Below are 21,553 nucleotides of genomic sequence, written 5' to 3' on the forward strand. Positions count from 1 at the left end.
GACAGTCATATTTGTTCAGGTTTTTTCTCATTATGAAGATAGAAGAGATGACTTGCAAACTCTTTTTATGTCAGCAGGAACTGGAAGTGCTGATTTTGTCTTTTGAACTTCCATTTGAAATTTTTATTCTATGCTGTTTTCTATTTTAAAATATTTATCATACTTTCTAGCATACTGTAGTTTCATAACTACAGTAATTTTCTTATCTTTCCATCTGAACAAGTTCTTTATAACTTTTTTTTTCTTTTAAAAATTTCTACTTCTCTTTGTTTTGTCTCTTTTGGGGGGAGGTAATTTCCAGTCTTCTGTGTTTTTTTTTTTTAATTTTATTTCACTTGCCATATAAATGACAGCTGAAACTGTGGGACTGTGGAATGGATGAAATTGAAGTTGCCTCACAACAGAAGGAGAAGAAAATCTAGCCCTGGGAAACTCCAACATTTAAAAGGTAGAGGAAAAAAGCATACCATTTTTATAAATTATTAAATGTTAATTTATTTACTTTAATTTGTTATTTTTTAAAAAACAGTGATTATAATTTTTTACCTTTGGACAACTTTGACTATATTCCATAACATGTGATCAAGTAGGAGGAACATGTCTAATTTTGAGGGAGTTTGTTTTTTTTGTTGAAACTTCCATTATTTATAATTTTATTACTTTGCAATTTATGAGCTGCTATAATTTAATTTTGCAGAGCTTATTTATATTTTCTTTTTGGTCTAGTGGAGATTACTATGTTAATTTTACTTAGATGCTTTAAATATTATGTAAAGTGGGAGTTCCTGTCGTGGCTCTGTGGTTGATGGGTCCGACTGGGAACCATGACGTTGAGGGTTCAATCCCTGGCCTTGCTCAGTGGTTTGGGGATCCGCCGTTGCTGTGAGCTGTGGTGTAGGTTGCAGACGCGGCTCAGATCCTGTGTTGCTGAGGCTCTGGCGTATGTCAGTGGCTGCAGCTTGATTTGACCCCTAGCCTGGGAACCTCCATGTGCCACAGGAGAGGCCCTAGAAATGGCAGAAGAAAGACGAAAATAAATAAATAAATAAATAAATATTATGTAAAGTGTTTTTAGAGTGAATCATTAATTTGATTTTTAATTAATTTTTCAAATCTCTGTGTTCTTTTTTTCTGATATGACAATTTATAGTGGCATGTTGAAATTTTGTATTCAAAGTATATTTCTAAATATTTCACATATTTTAGTGATTCTTTTTACATTTTAGTGTTGTATAACTTGATATACAGACTTTTATATAATTGTAACTGATTTTTATAATGTATTATTATACATATATGTTTGCTTTTTTCCCACTTAATATTTTCTTCGTTGAATTCTCCTTTTTATGAAAATAATCTTTTGACACCTATTTTATTTGTGTTTTCCTAATATATTTTAAGGTATCTGTTAATTTTAAATTGGTCTGTTATTTTTTAGTGGAATCTTTTGACTAAAGAATTTGCCTTTTATTTTTATCTACTCTGATAGTCTTTAAGTTGAGGCAGTTCCAGTGCTAGTAGTTCTATGTATGTTTTTATGTAGTTGAATGCATATTGTATATGTAATTTTTATTTTATATTTCTGATTTTACAGTGTGATAAAATAGTTTTCCTCGTCAAGAATCTTCTCCTAATTACAGTGAATGATGTTAGGGTACTGTAATTTTTCCATAATTTTTCTATTATTGTGTGTTTGGTTGTTCCTTTTGTTTTTCTAATTGTTTCAAGTACTGTTTTAATGAACTCTATATTTTGATTTAGGATAGATTCTCAGAAGTTGAATGAGTCAAAATGCACAAACCCTTATAATAAGGGTTTTAATATCTAGTTCCTTATTAAAATAAATTTATTCTTTTCCTATCAATAACTGAGACTGAACTAAAGCAAATATACTAGAGCTTATATATCTCAAAGTATCATTCCTCTTAAAATGGACATTCTGCCTAGATAAGTTCTTATATAATGTGCTACAAATACTGAAAGTCCTCTTTATGGCTTGCCCTCAAAGCTTATCACACAAGTTTTTTTCATGATTTTCCTGTGATAATCTTAATTTTTGAGGATAAATTTTATTTTTTTGAAATGGAAATCTTTCAAATTCTTATGAATTAGAAGGAAGAATAAATCCTTCATAGAAAGTCTTAATATATAGATACCTGTATAAGGCAGGATTTTAAACCCAGTCTATTTGACTTCTAAGCCCATGTACTTAACAAGAATTCCAGTCAGCAGACAAATATTTATTGAGTACTCATATTATTCTAGGTACTGTGCTAGGTGCCAAGAGTAGGGTAGGGACTGTAACAGACACACTTTTGCTCTTATGCTGCTACCAGTTTACTTTATATTCAGCTTTCTTCTTTCAGTCATACTCTTTTAAGCATATAAATAAGTTATACTCTTTTAAGCATTTTAAAAACTGTTTTGTTAATTGATAAGTAGGGTTTGTATACACCAGCTTTGATAATGTTATTTCTTTAAAAGCAGAGGCATTAATTCTTTTTCTCTCAATTGCTATACATTTAGTATTGGTCAGTTAGTATTTACTCTAATGAATGTCTGATTGTATATTGATAGGTTTGACTAAAACTCATTTTAGGTAGAGTGACATTATAATTTATCATCTAAGTGTAGTATATAATTCGCCTAACTTGGGAGTTCCCATCGTGGCACAGCGGAAATGAATCCGACTAGGAACCATGAGGTTGCGGGTTTGATCCCTGGCCTCGTTTGGTGGGTTAAGGATCTGGCGTCCCCATGAGTTGTGGTGTAGGTCGCAGACATGGTTCGGATCTGGCCTTGCTGTGGCTGTGGCATAGGCTGGCAGCTGCAGTTCCAATTCAATCCTTAGTCTGGGAACCTCCATCTGCCATGGGTATAGCCCCAAAAAGCAAAATAATAATAATAATAATAATAATAATAATTCCCCTAACTTTATGTAGTATATTAGAGAAAAGGTTTTACAGGGTGGCAGACAGATGCTTTGAGGAGTTTCCAAATGTGCTAAGAGGATAGAAAAATGAATCTGATTTCAGAGGATTTAAAGGTAAATTTCTTCTGTGAAAAAAAAACTTCATTAAAATAAGAAGCAGAAATTTGATAAATATTTCTTAGGCCCTCTTTTATTCCAACATTTAAATTTTATTAAGACATATTTTGAAAATTACAACCATAGCTTAAAATATGATTAATCCTTTTGAATCCAGTACCAAATTGCTTTAAGCATTATGGAAACAGCAGTGATTGGTTCTAGAAAAAAACTTAGTCATAAATTTTGGAACCTTCAGAAATAAGATGGGCATTGGGCATTTTCCAACTCATTTCTCTTGGCATTTAGCATGTAGGGTCAAAAAGCATCCGAATTTTAATAGCTTAGATGCTTGAATCATTTCTTGAGCTGTTTTGTTTTTCTCAAGTCAGCAAGAATATATGAAGCAATCATCTATTTTAAAGGACATCTGAAAAGCATTTGATATCACCTCCTACAATTCCCATAATTTTATTTTTAATTCAGGGTTACACAAACCATTGTAACTTCTTTTGACTAAGAAAAAAATAGTCATTAAGATATTTAATATATTACTCTGAAAAATGGCAGTAACTCTCTGAAATATAAGTAGAGATTTAGGAATATGTGTTTTAGGAAGATGAAAACCCATCATTTACTCATTTGAAGTGGCTGGTGAGTTTCCTAGATAAAGTTGGTTCTAATAATTAAGCGACTTTTAAATTAACATAGTAAAATGATGCCATAGGTGATGAGACAGGTTAGAGTTAGCTAAATCATAAGAGATCTATTTGAACATAAATCTTATTTTGGATTCGCTTCTTCTTACTAATAGTGAGTACCTTGTATGTCATAGATTGGGGTCTCCTAAAGACCCATCTAGAACCATTAGTATCAGAAGCTTTGAGGATTCTTGTTTAAAAATGCACGCAGTTAGAAAGCATCATTCTGATTGAGCAATCTTTAGGAAGCCTGACTAAGGAAAAATGGAGACAAAACTCAATTTAATAGTATCAGGTATGAGAAAGGGGATATTTCTACAGACCCTAAAGAAATTAAGAGGATAAAAATACTATGACCATCTCTATGCTTATAAATTCCATAACAAATTAAATTGGCAAATTCCTCAAAGGACACACAAATTACCAAAATTCAGTCAGAAACGGATAACCTGAATTGTTCTATATCTATTAAAGAAATTGAACTTATATGTTACATGCCTTCCCACAAAGAAAACTGGTCCCACTAGAAACTTACACAAAACACTTAAGAAAGAAGTAATATGAATTCTACATAAACTATTTCAGAAGATAGAAGAGGAAGAAACATTCCCCTACTCTTTATAACAGGTCAGCATTATTCCAATCCCCAAACTAAACAAAGACATTACAAGAAAAGAACACGACAGACCACTAAACCTCATAAACACAATGACAAAATCCTCAAGAGTGTGTGATATCAAATCAGCAACATATGAAAGATTAATATATCACAATAAAGTGGAGTTTATCCCATAAATATAAGGTCAGTTCAACACATATGTATAGAGTTAAAATACAACCCTGCAATTCCACTCACAGACATTTACTAAATGAAATAAAACCTGTTACATTAAAACCTACATGTGGGAGTTTACGTCGTGGTGCAGTGGAAACGAATCCAAATAGGAACCATGAGGTTGCAGGTTCGATCCCTGGACTCACTCAGTGGGTTAAGAATCAGGTGTTGTTGTGAGCTGTGATGTAGATCGCAGATGCAGTTCGGATCTGGTGTTGTGGTGGCTCTGGCATAGGCCGGTGACTACAGCTCTGATTAGACCCCCAGCTTGGGAACCTCCATGTGCCACGGGTGAGGCCCTAAAAAGACAAAAGACAAAAACAAAACAAAATATAACAAAAAAACCTGTATGTGAATGTTATAACAACTTTATTTCTAATTGCCAAAACCTATAAATAATCCAAATGTCCCTCAAACATACAATGGAATATTACTCATCAATAAAAAGGAAGAAACTATTGATACATGCGACAACATGGATTAATCTCAAGTGCATTATGCTGAGTGGAAGAAGCTAGATTCAAATGACTATATGCCAGAAGGTGTGGCTAAGATGATAAAATAGGAAACTTACCTCTTCCCATGGGCGGAGCAAAAGCACAACTATTTACAGAGAAACTATTGATGAGAATGATGTGAACTAGCAGAAAATATTTTCCACACTAAAGGTGTAAAGAAGGAACCACAGCAAATGGGTAGGAGGAAGGAGACATATAGTCAAGACCTACACTCCTAGGTAGGTGATCCACCAAGAGGATAATCACAATTGCAGAGGTTCTCCCCAAGGAGCAAGGGTTCTGCATGCCACATCAGGCTCCCCAGTTCAGGGGTCCTGTACCGTAAAGATGAGCACCTGCCCCCCTCCAAATATGACATGGGAGAGCTAGAGAGCTACAGGGAGCAAAGATTTTTCCCTAAAAGAACATGTGCAAAAAGTCATGCTTCAAGTCCCAGCATAGAGAAAATGATTTGAAAAGAGGCTTATTTTGCCTACTTACTGATCTTGTAGCACCTCATAGAAAGGAAACATCTGGGATCCTCCTGGGCCATAGTTGCCAGCAGTAGTCATTTTGGGGAGTTCTTTCTACCACAAGGACACTAGTGTTGGGAAGCACCATTTTGGAGCCCTCCCTCTAACCGATTAACCCTGGGCATCTCTAGCCCTGCAGCTAGCCACTGCAGAATCTGACCCCTTTCATGAGTGGACCAGCACCAGCCTTCATGGACTATCTAGATAGCCACCCTGAAATCCAGCCACTACCACTAGCTGATGGCACCAGCCATAGAGTGGCACAAGCCATGGGCTGCCCTGGTACATGTCCCCAACCACCAGCAAGCTGGCACTAGCCCTGAGTCACCTGAGGCCATGTAGCTAGCTGTGCTGGGACTCAACGCCCCCATCAGCAGCTACTACACAAATTAGGACCTGGCAGCCAACTAGGCCAGAAACCAGCACTGCCTTCTAACATACCCACAGTAGTTAGTCCCACCAAAACAGAAGGGCCCATGTAGCTCACAAAGAGGGCACTTTAGAGTATTAACACAGGTGACCAGAGTGAGTGTGCTTCTGGGATCCATAGGATATCTCCTATATAAGGCTACTTCTCCAGGATTGGGAGACATAACTGACCTTCCTTGTACATGGAAACAAACACAGAGAATTAAGCAAAATGAGGAGACAGAGGAATATGTTCCTAACAAAAGAACAAAACAAAACCCTACAAGAACAAAATGAAGTAGAGCTAAGCAATATCCTGATAAAGAGTTCAATGTAAAGATTATAAAGATGCTCGATGAACTTAGGAAAATAATTGATCAACACAATGAGAAGTTTAACAAAGAGAAGATAAAATGGAGAACCAAATAGAGCTGGAGCATACAATAACTGAAATTCAAAATACACTAGAAGGAATCAATGGTCAATTAGATGACACAGAGGACTGGATCAGTGAGCTGAAAGAGTAGTGGAAATTACCAAGCTGAACAAAAAAAAAAAAAAAAAAAAGAAAGAAAAAGAAAAAATTTAAGTAATGAGTTTGGTTTAAGAGACCTCTAGGACAACATCAAGCATACTAACATTGTCCTTACAGGGGTCCCAGTAGGAGAAAAGAGAGAGAGAGAAAGTGTAAGAGAAATTATTTGAATAAATAAGAGTCAAAAACTTCCCAAATGTGGAAAAAGAAATAAGAGCCAGGTCCAGGAATCACAGAGAGTCCCAAAGAAAATGAATTCAAAGAGATCCACACTAAGGCGCACCATAATTAAAATGGCAAAAGTCAAAAACAAAGAATTTTAAAGGCAGCAAGAGGAGTTCCCAACATGGCTCAGCAGTTAGCGAACCTGACTAGGATCCATGAGGATGTGGGTTTGATCCCTGGCCTTGCTCAGTGGGTTAAGGATCTGGCATTGCCATGAGCTGCGGTGTAAGTTACAGACGTAGCTTGGATCCCAAGTTGCTATGGCTCTGGCATAGGCCAGCAGCTGCAGTTCTGATTGGACCCCTAGCCTGGGAACCTACATATGCTGTGGGTATGGCCCTAAAAGACAAAATAATAATAATAAAGGCAGCAAGAGAAAAAAGGGAATCCCAATAAGGCTGTCAGCTGATTTTTCAGCAGAAATTTTCAGGCCAGAAGGGAGTGGCATGATATATTCAAAGAAAAGACCACAACTAGAAGTATGAAAATTATGAAAGAAAAAAATCTCATTGGTAAAGGCAAACATACAGCAAAATTTATAAAATCAATCACTTATAAAGCTAGTAGGATAGTTAAAAGACAAAAGTAGTAAAGTCATCTATAACCACAATAAGTAGTTAAAGAATACACCAAACAAAAAATGTAAAATATGTTAAAAATAGTAATCATGGGGGGAGGGTAATAAAAGTGCAGTGTTGCTCAAATGCATTTGACATTAAGAATTCAGCAACTTAAAATAATCAGATGATAGATAGATAGATAGATAGATAGAGACAGACAGCTACATATAAACCTCATGGTAACCACAAGCCAAAAACCTATAAGAGATACATACACAAAAGAGAAAGGAATCCAGAAATAACACTAAAGATAGTCATCAACTCAAGGGAACAGAGCAAAAGGGAAAAAAGAGACTAAAAAAGAACTACAAAAACAAGCAGAAAACAACAGAATTTCAACAAGTACATACCTATCACTAATTATTTTAAATGTAAATATACTAAATGCTCCAATCAAAAGATTAAGAGTGGCCAACTGGGTTGAAAAATAAGACCCGTGTATATGCCACCTACAAGAAACTCACTTCAGATTTCAAGACAGACTAAAAGTGAGGGGATGGAAAAAAATATGTCATGCAAATGGAAGTCAAAAAAAAAAAAAAAAACCTCAAGTAGCAGTACTTGTATCAGACAAAATAAACTTTAAAACAATGACTGTAGCAAGAAACAAGGATGTTACATAATGGTAAAGCGATTGATCCAACGAGATATAACAATTTTAAAAAAATATTCACCCAACATTGGATCACTTAAGTACATAAAGCAAATATTAACAGACATAAAGGGACAAATGAATAGTAACACAATAATAGTAGGGGATTTTAACACCCTACTTACATCAACGGACAGAGAATTGGTAGGGAAAAACTGGCCTTAAATGACATATTAAACCAGATGAACTTAATGGATGTATATAGAACATTCCATCCAAAAGCAGCAGAATACATATTATTTTCAAGTGTAGACAGAATATTCTCCAGCATAGAGCATGTCCTAGGCCCCCAAAAATCTCAGTAAATTTAAGATTGTAATCATATCAGGCATCTTTTCTGAGCACAACATTATGAGAGTTGAAATCAACTACAAGAAAAAATACTGCAAAAACCACAAACATATGGATACTAAACAATATGCTGCTAAACAATCAACGGGTCACTGAAAAAGTCAAAAAGAAAATAAAAAAAAATATCTAGAGACAAATGAAAATGGACACGATGGTCCAAAATCTATGGGACTCAGTAAAAGCATTTCTAAGAGAGAAGTTTATAGTGATAAAAGCCGACCACAGAAAACAAGAAAAATCTCAAATACCACATTAAATACTGAATAATAAAAATCACATATCATCTCAACAGATGCAGAAAAACCTTTTGACAAAATTCAACATCCATTTGTGATTAAAAACTCTCAACAAAAGAAGTATGGAGGGAACATAACTCACATAACAAAGGTTATGTATGAGAGACTTGCAATCAATATCATATTTCTGTTCAGCAGAAATTGACAACATTGTAAATCAACCATAATAAAAAATTTTTAAAAATCATATTTAGTGGTGAAAAACTGAAAGCATTTAATCTAAGATTAGGCACAAGAAAAGAATGCCCACTCTTACCATTTTTATTCAACATGGTATTAGAAATCCTATCCACAATAATCATACAAGAAAAAAAAAAATAAAAGGAATCCAAATTGGAAAGGAAGAGTAAAACCATTACTGTTGGTAGATGACATGATGCTATATATAGAAAATCCTAAAGATGCCACCAAAAAACCTATTAGACTAATAAAGAAATTTGATAAAATTGTAGGATACAGAAATCTGTTCATTTTTATATACTAACAATGAACTATCAAGAAGAGAAGTTAGAAAATCATATTTATAATTGCATCCAAAAGAATAACATATTTAGAAATATATCTAACCAAAGAGGGAAAAGACTTATACTCAAAAACGGTAAGGCACTGATGAAAGAAATTGCAGGTGACACAAACAAGTGAAAAGATACATTGTGTTAATGAATTGCAATAATTAATGTTGTTAGGGGAGTTCTCATTGTGGTGCAGCAGAAACCAATCCAACTAGGAACCATGAGGTTGCGGGTTCAATCTCTGGGTTAAGGATCTTGCCATGAATTGTTGTGTGGGTCGAAGATGAAGCCTGGATCCTGTATTGCTGTGGCTGTGGCATATGCTGGCAAATGTAGCTCCAATTAGACCCCTAGCCTGGGAACCTCCATATGCCATGGGTATGGCCCTAAAGTGCAAAAAAAAAAAAAAAGAAACTAATATTGTTAAAATGACCATAGTACCACAAAAATCTACAGATTCAATGCAATCCCTATTGAATTACCAATGGAATTTTTTACAAAACTAGAACAAATATTTCTAAACTTTATGGAAAAACAAAAGACCCTGAGTAGCCAAAACAATCTTGAGAAAGGAGAACAGAGCTGGAGGTATCGCACTCCCAGATTTCAAACTATAATACAAAGCTACAGTAATTAAAATTATATGGTACTGGCACAAAAACAGACACACACAGATCAATGGAACAGAGTGGATTGTTCAGAAATAAACCCACACTTATATGGTCAATTAATCTATGACAAATTAGGTAAGAATATACAATTGGGAACATTGCAAAGCTACATTCAAAAGAATCAAACTGGATGAATTCCCCATAGCATATGCAAAAATAAACTCGGAATGGATTAAAGACTTAATTGCTATGACTTGAAACCATAAAATTCCCAGAAAAAACATGGCAGTATAATCTTTGATATTAGTCTTAGCAATATTAGTCACTAGAGTCAACCAGGTGAGCAGTTGATGGTCACCCTGGATCACTTTTTCTTTCTGTAGTATACCCAATCCTTTATGGTACAAACATGGAATAGCATTGGTAAAAAAAGGTTTTTGGAGTGTCTAGTACTATTACTCCAACCAGTGATGACCTCTCTACCCTCAACATCATTGCACATTGGAAGGTTGATTTGATAGGTTTTATTTCCCATCACATCCTGTAATGAAAGGCGGTAAAAAAGATGGCGGAGTAATTCCTGTTGTGGCTCAGTGGAAATGAATGTGACTAGTAACCATGAGGATGCAGGTTCGATCCCTGGCCTCACTCATTGGGTTAAGGATCTGGTGATGCCATGAGCTGGGGTGTAGGTCGCAGATATGGCTGGGATCTGGAGTTGCTATGGCTGAGATGTAGGCCAGTGGCTACAGCTCTGATTTGACCCCTAGCCTGGGAACCTCCATGTGCTGTGGGTGTGGTCCTAAAACACACACACACACACACACACACACACACGCACATGCACACAAAGATGGGGGAGGGGGAGGGAAAAGAAATTAGGATTTAATAAGGAAAAACATCAATGCCAAAGAGCTGGTAAAATCTCCAGGAAGGTAGGCCAGGGCAAAAATGTTGAGTTCAGAAATATTTAGGTTCAAATCTCAGCTGCCACTTACTACCTATTTAAGCAAGTTACTTAACCTTTATGTACCTCAGTTTCCTTGCTTTAAGTTGGAAATGTAGTACCCATCATAATGAATTATTGTGAGAATTACTGAGATTATGTGAGGGGTCTGAATTTAGTATTTAGTACAGTGATGATATTCAACAAGTAATAATTGTTACTATTAATGTTATGATTATACCTTTGTAAATCAGCATGAAATAACTAAATTGATTATATTTAAGTTTCTATTCCTTCTAACACTCACTAGCTGTATGACTTTGGGCACATGATGTAATTTCTCTGGTCTTAGTTTTCTAATATATAAAATTATAATAGTCATGTAGTACCTATTTCATACTATTGTTGTAAGGACTAAATACGTTATTACTTGTAATGCTCTGAGAATAGCGATCTTGCACATGATAAGAATACAATAAATGTTAGCTATTACTGTTACTACCACTATTATTATTACTGTTGTTATTGTTATTATTCTCAACCAAGGATTAACATGTACTAATTGAGCACTATTACGAGTCCAACAGTGTTGGTAAAAGATTTGTGAGCTCTACTGAATATTAAACTGTGTAGTATTGAATCTAAGTTCCTAGCACTAAGTACTCACAGTATTTAATTAATTAATGAAGATATGCATTTATAATCCAGAGAACAGACAGTGAACTGATGAGGAAGAGTCAGGAAACACATTATTTATATTTTGTGAGAACTGAGTACATGAGGAGAAAAAAAGGAGTCTCTTAGTCTGGGACAACAGCATGAAAGTATAAGTGGAGTAAAATGCATATGGAGAAACAAATGTCCACCAGTAGTGGAATGGATATAAGAAACTGGAATATAGGAAAGTAATTTAGCGAATTAATATAGAGCAGAAAAACTTAACTAATTATATCTATACATCAGTATGAATGAACCTCAGAAACAGATCATGGAGTGAAATAAGCAAGCCACAAAATAAAAGCTAGTACTTTTCTGTTTATATAAAATTCTAAGATGGGCAAAAATCAATTACATTGTTATAGGATAACATATGTAAGTGATAAAACTATTAACAATGATTATCGCAAAAGTTAGAATAGTGGTTACAGCTACGGAAAGGAAGAGAAACTCTCTGAAGTATTAATACTCTATCATTTCTTAATGGATGTAAATGAGAGAAACTGTTTGCTTTGCAATTGCTTTTTAATCTACACTTATGCTTTATATATTCCTTTTCATACATGACATATTTCCTTCTTTCTTTTTTTCTTTTCTTTTTTTTTTTTTTTCTTTGGCTTTTTGTCTTTTCAGGGCCACACCCACGGCATGTGGAGGTTCCAGGCTAGGGGTTGAAACAGAGCTGTAGCCGCTGGCCTACACCACAGCCACAGCAACGCAGGATCCAAGCACATCTGTGACCTATATCACAGCTCATGGCAATGCCAGATCCTTAACCCACTGAGTGAGGCCAGGAATCGAACCACAACCTCATGGTTCCTAGTAAGATTCATTTCCTCTGTGCCACGACAGGAACTCCATATATGATGTATTTCATAATAAAAAGTAAAATCACTTAAAAGTAAGAGTGACTGGGATCTAGGAAGTTAGCAGTTTTAACCAGAGGTTATGGTATGTTGTAGAGGGCCAGGAATTAAAACAAATAAGGTGATATTCAATCCATTTCTTTTTAAGTGGTAAGTGGCATCTGATTGGTTGCTTTTATCCGCCTGTAACTTAAAAATCTCATCTTCCTCAATATATAAAAACAAATAATGGAAGTCATCAAGCAGAGTCATGATGGGAATATTGAAACCTCAGAGAGGAATGTTACCTCTGACACCTAGCTAGTTGGGCTGGGGTATCAGGCATAAGGCAGGAGGGAGGCACAATAGCCGGCAGTTGGCTATGGATATTCAGGGCTTCCTCATCACAGTTGAGGCCCTTATTCTCATTGACAAATGACACCCCACCAAAAGAGATGGTGGAATTCATTCTGCTACTGAGGGTATGGTTAAAGCAGATTCTGGTCAGTCCTCAGTGGGAAAATGGAAGAGATCAAGTGAGGATAAACCAAAGGAATGTACTTCTACAAGGAAGATCAGAAAGAGATATAAGCTGATATATGTGCAAGTTTAGACACTTGGAGTTTATCTCATGTGTCCGAAATCTGCCCCAGACATTCCATTACTCATTGCTTTTTCTCTTTTAATCCTACTGTTGAGGAAATGAGATGCAAGTCGAGCAGATGGGAGCTAAAATCAATAAGTTTACATTCTTTTGAATGTTTCTAGAATTTAGCCAGTAAGGAAAAGTTTTATTCTGAGCTCATTATTTTTTTTAATGGCCATCCAGCTAAGAGCTAGATAGCTGGCTCTTTGGAAATATTTCTGTGTTATTTGGATTCAATTAAAATCTCTCTGTCTCTGTCTTTCAGAAATTATTCTGAGAACAAGGTAATGTCCAAGACTAATTGAGAATACTAGAATACCATAGCAGATAAATCTGCTGTATTATCTTATTGTTGTTGTACATAAGGTTGTAGACACATTACATAATCCCTCAACAACCTTGCAAAATTGTGATTTTTTTTTCTAGATAAGAAAACTGAGGCTCTGCGGGATTAAATAACCTGACCAAGAATGTATAGTGAAGCTAGGCTGCCAACTCAGTTCTCTCTGATCACAAAGCAGAAGTGGGAATTAGGTAATCACTTGTTTCTTAAAAAGCGGGAGGAGATTTTAAAAGGCGTCTTATCAGAGCTGGTCATATTGTGGGAAGATCATTCCCAGAAAGACTATCTAGGGGAAGTCTTTAAACTAATGAAAGACTGGAAGGTGAGGCTGTTCACTAGCGAGCACAAGGCAGCAGCAGCTTCCTAAGGAAAAAGATGAGATAGAGTGATTGAAAAGACTGGGGAAAAGTTCTAGGCAGACCCCCAGATTAGGAAAGTACATTTGAACATAGTCAGTTAAATCATCAATTATGCTTCTATTTTGCCTTTACTTCGCCTTTGAAGTAATGTGTAGGTCGCAGACACGGCTTGGATCTGGCATTGCTATGGCTGTGGCTACAATGTAGGCCGGTGGCTACAGCTCCGATTCAACCCCTAGCCTGGGAACCTCCATATGCCGTGGGTGCTGCCCTAAAAAGAAGAAAGCCAAAAAAAAAAAAGAAAAAAAATTACTGATTTAAAAAATAGGATTACAGGAGTTCCTGTCATGGCTCAGTGGTTAATGAATTCAGCTAGGAACCATGAGGTTGCGGTTCGATCCCTGGCCTAGCTCAGTGGGTTAAGATCTGGCTTTGCCCTGAGCTGTGGTGTAGGTTGCAGACGCGGCTCAGATCTCGCGTTGATGTGGCTCTGGCATAGGCCAGCAGCTACAGCTGGGATTAGACCCCTAGCCTGGGAACCTCCAATATGCCACAGAAGCGGCCCTAGAAATGGCAAAAAGACAAAAAAAAAAAAAAAGGATTACATTGGACCTGAGTTTTTATAGAACATTATAATGGCCAAAGTCTGCTGTCATCCTGAATCTGCTGTCTAGGCAACTAGCTTGCAGCCCTGGATTTATTCCAATGCTGCAAACCTGGGCTTGCAGATGGTGTCGTTTCTAGCCTCCAGAAAATTAACTAGCTATCTCTTCCTTGGGGCAGCCTTCCCTGGCCAGGTTAGCTCTTCCAGTTTGACCTTCTCTCATCCCTCATCCCCTGTAGATTCCCTAGCCTTCCTTGCCACATACTTTTTTTTGAGGAGGGGAGGGTTACATGTTTGATGTTTTTCTTTCCTGCTAGATTATAAGTTCATGAAGGAAGGAGCCATTTCTGTGCTGGTCATTGTTACTGGGTTCCCCAGAATCAGACTCGCTGACTGAGAGTTATGTGAAGATTACTGAAGAGTGCTTTGGGGAGCATCAGGTGGGTGAGGGAGCAGGATTGGTCTGGGAGAGAATTAGAGTGAAAACCTTATTAATGCTCCCACCTGGGAGATACCTATCTATAGTATATAAAAAATACTTTCTGTGTTATTAATAGTTTAACATAAAGATGAAAAATGGATGTCTCTATAGTAAGTTCTATATTATTCACTTTTCTGTTATATAAATGCTATTGTTTAAACCAAAGCAATAATACTAGTTAATGGTGGTAATTAATAGTAATTAATAGTAGGACAAATTAATTACATGTGTGAGGAAGATTTAATAGTATTTTGATAATATTTCTTTCCTCTAATGCAATGATTTAATTCATGTCTTGATTGTTATTTTAAATAAGATAATATCTCTTGATTGGATTTTAAATAATTTCAGGCTATAGTATTTTTAAGATCCATACTAATTAAACAGATAGTACTTGTATCTAAGAACAAAAAAATAACAATGAGATTGGTTCTTTCATTGATTCAAATATCTTCTCAACAATCTGGGCATTGAATACTTGGGATTTTAATGGGTAATAACAGCAGCTTTTTAGACTTGCAGGTATTAGTTTTTAGGTCTCCCAAAATGTCCATTCATTTTGTATCTACACGCTTGTTTTGGTAGACCAGCTGCTTAACATTCGGATCCTTTGCACGTAGAAGTCAGTCATGTAGGTTATCCATACCTAATCTGTTCATCGTTTTTAAACATCTTAAGTACATTGGATGTCATCATAAATTAAACGCTCTTTCTCAGAGAAAATGGTTTTAAAGCATAAAGGTAATCTGAACTTGTGAAATTGAAGTTGAATTCCAAGTAAGCTACAGTTTTAGTAAAGAAAAGAGAAAGTCCTATTTAACTTGGCCGCTATTTTATGTTTTAAAACAGACTTACTTCTCCAAAAAAGAGTCATTTTTTCCCACTGTATGAGTTTTGTTGAAACCTACAAATAACATTGAACAATTCACATGCAGCCAGTCCATCATGCTTTTCTAGGTTCCTTATGGCCTCTTCAATGATCATTGAACAGTTTCAGAAAAACAATGTGTACGTTTCTGTTTTACTGTAATCTTTTTTCCACCCTCACTCTAAATATATTTTCATATTAGAGAAGGACATTCTTATTGTCCCACACTTTGAAAATATGATTTAACATCTTTTCTGTGGCCAGCAACAATGCACTCTTGTGAGTGCATGTCTAAGGAGGCAACATCTTTCCACTTCTATACAGTTAATAATGTTATTAAGTGTTTCTGCACATTTTAAAGAAATTAAAAAGTGACCTATGTTTTTATTATGAAAACCTTAGTATTATAGGCAAACAAATCACACTCTTTTTTTTTTTTTTGTCAGTAACGTTGCATACAGGTGTGTTGAATATGGCATGTAAGATCTTTTTATTTACTTTGACAAGAAGTTTCTAGATCGGAAGTTTCCAAAATTTACATTTGTATTGTATGTCTTCTGAATATACAGATAGATGAGCAAAGTCTACTTCCATTTTAACAAGATATCAACAACCTTTTGTTTTTCTGTAGTTTGATTAAAATTTTCATAGAAATGAAAAGGATGATTGAAACTCCATTTTTCAAATCAAAATACCTAAGAGCCAGGGGGAGTCTTTTTCTTTTTCCTGCCATGATTCAATTTATCACTTATACTACAGAAAGTTTGGTCATTTGTAAGATCTGACATAATCAGCTCTGAGAGGCCAGCACATCTGTTATCAAAATTCTCCCTTTTGTTTGGGCCACAGGACATTTTAGTTGGGATTTCTGAATCAGAAGATATAGCTTTACCCAACATCATAAAGCAACTAAGCAAGTGATAGATAACATGTTTTTATGTGGTGTATCTAAGATAATTCAATGGCCAATATTTTCAAATGAGCATTGGTGTCTTTGGAAGAAGATGAAAAAATGCTTGATTGACTTGGAAGTACTTTCCTGTTTCATTCCTAACTTGTGAGATTTAATCTTCATATGTGCTTTTCTCTCCCCTTCTCCACCATGCCCAACCCAAATTCTCTTTTGCATGTCACACCAATATTGTATCAATTGTATTTGATTTGGCCTTGTGTCCAGTATTTAATAAAATAATACTTCTAACAATGTGAAAGACCAAGCCTTGAGCTTTATCTTATTCTTGGGGACTCTGACTCAACATTTCATCTTTAACTCTTTAATGAAGTTCATCTTAATTTTTATAAAACTGTTCAATTTTCCTACATACTGCGTGAATAAGAAACTGTAGTAAAAGGGAGAGGCCCTGATAGGAAATTGCCGTGAGTCCTGGAGTCATTTAGTACAGCATAATGGAAATAAAAGCCACCTCCCTTCTGTTGTTCCATTTCTCCTTTGGATGAGCAAATGGGAATCATCGTTAGGGCATTATGTATTCATCGAGGAGCTGTGACCTTAATCCATAAAGCCCTATAGAGTTTATGCTTTGATTACCTTAAAGCACGCCTCCCCTTATACAGTGTCCCAGACAATCAAAATCACCCCACAATGTGCCTGCTAACATTCACAATTTCAGTGGATCCAAGACTGAACCATCTGGTAAATAGGGCTTGGCACAGAGACTCCCCTTAAAATGATCTGACCATGCCACAGAGTTTGCCTAGAAATCTCCTCTTGAATTGCCATAAAGCTAGGCCAGTTTTGAGAACTCTCCTTGAATTATTGAAGAATATAGTAATTAACAAAAGTAAACTGTAGTTGTTGATTCACTACAATAGTTTTCATAGAGAAACCTTGTTTCTAAATAATAGTATTTAGAGGTTTCTCATTATTAAAAGGGGATGAATAAAGTTTAAATTCAGTGGGGGATGTAACATAAAAAACATCTTTTAGAGGACCTACTATGTGTCAGAAAATTTATGTATTTTCTCATTTGACTTTCACAATCCTGTGATAGACATATTATTATTATTTTACAAATGAGAAAACTGGCTAGTGATGTTAAGTAACGTTTCTTTTTTTAAAATGATTTTTATTTTTTTCCATTACAGCTGGTTTACAGTGTTCTGTCCATTTTCTACTACATAGCAAGGTGACCCAGTCACACATACATATATGTATTCTCATTTCTAAAAACTCGTGGATAGTAAGTGGTAGATGGGGGATTCAAATTCAAGTGTGTGGGCTCCAGGTTCTAGATCTTTATACTTTATTCTCCAAATAATAATCTCTTTCTGAATTCCCTATTTCTCACCCTGACTCTAATTCATTTCTTCTTTATCATCTTTTCCTATTTTGTCTACCAGCTTGTTACATTTTTTTCATCATTTCTCCTTTTGATAATCTCTTTAAAGTCCTCTTTTAAGACTGTATTTTTAGTTTATTTCCCATCTCCTACAGCTTAAGCTCCTTTGTCCTTTCTTTCTTTCTTTCTTTCTTTCTTTCTTTCTTTCTTTCTTTCTTTCTTTCTTTCTTTCTTTCTTTCTTTCTTTCTTTCTTTCTGTCTTTCTTTCTGTCTTTCTGTCTTTTTTGTCCTTTTAGGGCCGCACCTCCACCACATGGAAGTTCTCTGCCTAGAGGGTCTAATCAGAGTTGCAGCTGCTGACCTAGGCCACAGCCACAGCAGTGCCAGATCTGAGCCACATCTGTGACCTACACTGCAGCTCATGGCAACGACAGGTCTTTAACCCACTGTACAAGGCCAGGGATCGAACCCAAATCCTCATGGATACTAGTCCTGTTTGTTACCACTGAGCCACAATGGGAACTCCCTATTTCATTTTTTAGTTAAACCCTTACTCTAGCACTTTTTCATCTACTGCCTTATGACGCATTTTATACTATTACTTAAATAATGTCTACACGATACTGTTAGAGAAAAGCTGTTTCAGTTTTCCTCTTGATAAGCACCACAGTAGCTTAAGGATAATTGTACTACTATTAGTATTTCTCAGAGCAACACAGCTATTGCTACAACATAGTAGGAAATCATAGATGCTTTGTTATTTGATGATTGAATTGATGGCATGTTATTAAATCCCTCCAAGACAATATTGTAGTGATTTTCCAATATTATTTCTTTTATCCTTATGATAACAATCTGAAAGTGGGAATTCTTATTATCTTGCAGATAAAACTATGGTTCAGAAAGGAGATGTGAAATGCTTCATTAAGATTTTCTATCTAAGAAAAGTTAGGTGGGTCTTAAACATAGATATTGACTTGAAAACAAATGCTCTTTTCACTAGAGACCATGGCTTTTCAGTAAATCTCTGTTGATATATAGATTCATTCATAAGGCACAATGACTCCCAAATCATACTGACCTGACTTGTCTCCTGTGGGTGAGGAAGAAGAGTCGAGTGTGTTGCTCTTGATTATTACCTTTATGCCATGTGCTTACAGAGTTGTATAAAGAAGTACTGGAAAGGCAACTGGACCTACTCAAAAGAAAAGCATTTAAAAATGCAAAACAAATGGGCGTGAAGGATAAAGGACAGTTTTGATCCAGTCTATTATTTGGGTTCCTTATTACTTGAGCTTCAAGACAAACTATGTTGCTTTCCCTTTTCCTTCCTGTGACCATTATTCCTGATCAGGCCTGAGATACACAGGAAAATAGTTCTAATTAGAACTGGGGAACTTACTGCACAGCCTAAGAGAAAGAGAATTAATCACTAGCTGACCATGTTTCGGTTCTCCACATTTGTCCAAAGTTTGCTATATCCTTGGCATTTCTGCAAACATGACATGGAGCGAGGTGCTTAGCAAAACCAAAAGCCTGTGCCCAAAGAGCACAAAAGAGGAGAGTGACACACATTAGTTATTTGGTGATTTGGTGAACTTGATGTTTCATGAGGTCTTTACATTTGCTTTACCTTCTTATTCAAGCTGAATTTCCTGAATGTTATCATAAATCAGTGGCTCTCAAGTTTTCATGTACAAGAATCACCAAAGCATCCTTGTGAAAAAGCAGATTCCGGGGTCCTTATTGCCTGAGATTCTAATTTAGTTGGCCTTGGGTGAGCTTGAGAACCTGAGTCTTAAACAAGTACCTCCAGATGATTCTGATAACACATTATCCACAGAGATATATCACTCTAGAAAAACTTTTCCTTCTCTTAGATATTTAAAGTCTGGAATTGTGCTTTGTGTCTCTGAATAATATATTATTTTTCACATGAGCATGGAGGACAAATGAATATGCTATTGTGTTAATATTAGAGACTCAAATCCAAAATGATAATCAGCCAAAAGAATGCTCTTGTAATGATTTATTCAAGTCATTTTTTTTTTTTTGGTCTTGTAAGGCTTTTAATGCACAGTCAATCTTTTAAATTAGACATCAGCCAAGCGTTAGCTCACAATCTATATTACTAAGTACTAAAAGCTGGCCCCGTGTTCTGGCAAGAAAGATGAACTGTGAACAGTGAGACCTGACAACAAAAATGGTGTGAAGTGCTTGGATCACCTTGGGGGGAATCTTGGCACTAATGCTAATCTCTATTTCCCAGAAGGTTCCTCTAGTGTCACACAGTGGGGAAACCATTAGCAGACACACTGCGAGAGGATTTTGATTGCCATGATTCATACATGCTGCATCTTCTGGGGATTTGTACTGCTTTCATTATATTAATTTCTCTAAATAATTATGGAAAACTTAAATTAGATTTTATAAAATTATCTACGTCACTGTTTTTTGTTCTATATACCCATAAGATAAGGAGAAAAGAAGACCTATACATTATTAATAATGATAGAATATGAAGAGCACTGTACCAAGGGTATTAACAAAGTGCTCAGAGCTCAGAGGTTATAAAGAACATGGAGAGGATGACCTTTGAGCTAGATCATGGAGTGCAAGCAGCCTTTCATCAGGCAGAGAATGGAGCAAGGGCCTTTCCTCAGAAGAGAATGGCCTTGGAATAAAACAAAATAATAGCAACTAACATTTATGGAGAAATTATTTGCTGGACCCTGTTCTGAGTACTTATGTTTTATCTCATTTAATTCTCAAAAAACTCTGTATAATGGACACTATTATTATCTTCCATATGTAGATGAGGAGACCCAGCCTTGGCTAGGAGGAACAGGTCAGGTACTGGCAAATGGCATGGTGTGACCTGAGCCAATAGAAGAGGATTCAAAGGTAGGCTGGGGCCTGGTAATGAAGTGCTTTGTTAGATGCTGATGAAGTGCTTTCATTATATGGAGGGTTTTGTTTTTGCTTTTTAAATTAGTGTTTCTAATTACAAATGTGATATCTACATGTTATTTTAAAATCTACAAAGAGCAAATACAATGAAAAGAATCTTTGGCACCCTAGAGCCTCAGTTCCACAGCCTCCCTCTTGGGAAGCAACAGTGATCACTAACTTCTTGTGTATTTTTTGTAGGAATAGTTTATGTATAAACATCTCTTTTCTCTTTTTTTTTTTTTTTTTTTTTTTTTTTTTTTGTCTTTTTGCCATTTCTTGGGCCGCTCCCGCGGTACATGGAGGTTCCCAGGCTAGGGGTCCAATCGGAGCTGCAGCTGCCAGCCTACGCCAGAGCCACAGCAATGTGGGATCCGAGCCGCGTCTGCAACCCACACCACAGCTTATGGCAATGCCGGATTGTCAACCCACTGAGCAACCTCATGGCCCCTAGTCGGATTCATCAACCACTGCGCCACGACGGGAATGCCAACCTTGCTGTGAATCTTGAGATTGTTTTATATCAACACATCTGGCACATTTAGATCTATTTCATTCTTTTCCACAGCTCCGTGATTTCCCATTATGTGGTTGAACCATGGTTTATTTAAGCAATCCACTAATGATAGACATTAAATAGGTTGCCAGTTGATACACAATGCTGATTTGAATATTCTTATCTTTAAAGACA

General features: G+C 36.0%; 1 long non-coding RNA gene across 1 annotated transcript; it reads left to right on the forward strand.

The window, feature by feature from the left end:
- Positions 1-340: 340 nt before the first annotated feature.
- Positions 341-20,820, forward strand: LOC146403742 (uncharacterized). The gene is made up of 4 exons (XR_014843482.1): positions 341-448; positions 13,385-13,492; positions 14,582-14,704; positions 20,729-20,820. It is a non-coding gene; the product is annotated as an uncharacterized LOC146403742 (long non-coding RNA).
- Positions 20,821-21,553: the final 733 nt, after the last annotated feature.

Source organism: Sus scrofa, chromosome 4 (genome assembly GCF_054392235.1).
Source record: "Sus scrofa isolate SSC_HxYL_T2T_F1_AM1 chromosome 4, Sscrofa_HxYL_maternal_Yorkshire_Landrace_v2.0, whole genome shotgun sequence".
NCBI classification, from domain to species: Eukaryota; Metazoa; Chordata; class Mammalia; order Artiodactyla; family Suidae; genus Sus; species Sus scrofa.